Here is a 1,031-nt window from a genome sequence, read left to right as displayed (position 1 = left end):
TCTGGTTAAAAGGTTATTCTAGTTAACAGATACACCGACGAGAAATAATGACCAGGTAATAGTCTTTTTTACAACAATTTGCGAAAATTCCATACGCACTTGATGGCATTCCCACAACATCCGCTCGGCGCCCGTTGCAATGGAGTACATGCAGTATGAAGGTACAGCATCCGCGTGTGTCAGAACAGTTGACCAATTGCTACTTCTCGCACGCTCGTCTGAATTATATTCGTTTTTCTCATCACATCTCGTTCATATGAAATCCCTTAAGAATGTACGCACTTTTTACCAGGCTTCCTGAGTATCCAAATTGTTTCCGTTCGCAAACTCAAAGAACAGATTTTTGTTGCTATCTTTTTACTTATCTTGCAGCTCTGGAACAACTCAGGGGTGAAAATGTTGCTGTTGAAACCTGCAAGTACGATCGAACTAATTCTCACGATCTAGAACATGACCGTAAGTAACAATTTGCTTAATATGAGCAGTTGTTGAGGAACTATCGTGTGATATTATTCTGGCGATCGTTTATAATTCATTTATGTCAATGAGCTTAGCAGGTTCTGTAGTTGGAAATATTTAATGAGCTATGAATTAATCTCAATTGAGACTGTCGTGAGGACAACACCGCTTGTTACTGCGCTCTCGCTGCAACATTCCTTTTTTTACAATTTGCGGCTTTATATCCTGTTTTTGTGGACTATTTCACAAGGCTTATCTTTTAATATCTTGTCACGAAATAAAAATTTTGTACCCCTGGTGGGACTCGAACCCACAATCCCCGGTTTAGGAGACCGATGCCTTATCCATTAGGCCACAGGGGCTCGGCGAAGAAAGCTGCGCACAGTGCTAAGTTGTTGTCGTGTGGTAACTCTTTCAGTTTCACTATTAATGACTTTAACCGTATTTCTGGAACAATTTCCTGGATTTCGACACATATTGCTGTAAAATGATCAGAACTTGCCATTCGAACAATTGTGAAACCGTAAACAGATGTAAAAGCTGTTGATAATGCTGTAGCGCTTTCATTGCCC

The 1,031-nt window shown here is 40.3% G+C and overlaps 1 non-coding gene across 1 annotated transcript; it reads right to left on the bottom strand.

Annotated features, from left to right (window-relative positions):
* Positions 1-748: 748 nt before the first annotated feature.
* On the bottom strand, positions 749-821 carry Trnar-ccu (transfer RNA arginine (anticodon CCU)). Its single transcript has one exon. It is a non-coding gene; the product is annotated as a tRNA-Arg (tRNA).
* Between the last annotated feature and the right edge of the window lie 210 nt (positions 822-1,031).

The sequence above is a fragment of the Schistocerca gregaria genome, chromosome 8 (assembly GCF_023897955.1).
Source record: "Schistocerca gregaria isolate iqSchGreg1 chromosome 8, iqSchGreg1.2, whole genome shotgun sequence".
Lineage (NCBI taxonomy): Eukaryota > Metazoa > Arthropoda > Insecta > Orthoptera > Acrididae > Schistocerca > Schistocerca gregaria.
Note: the sequence above shows the minus strand (reverse complement) of the source record. Positions and strands in the feature narration are given on the sequence as shown.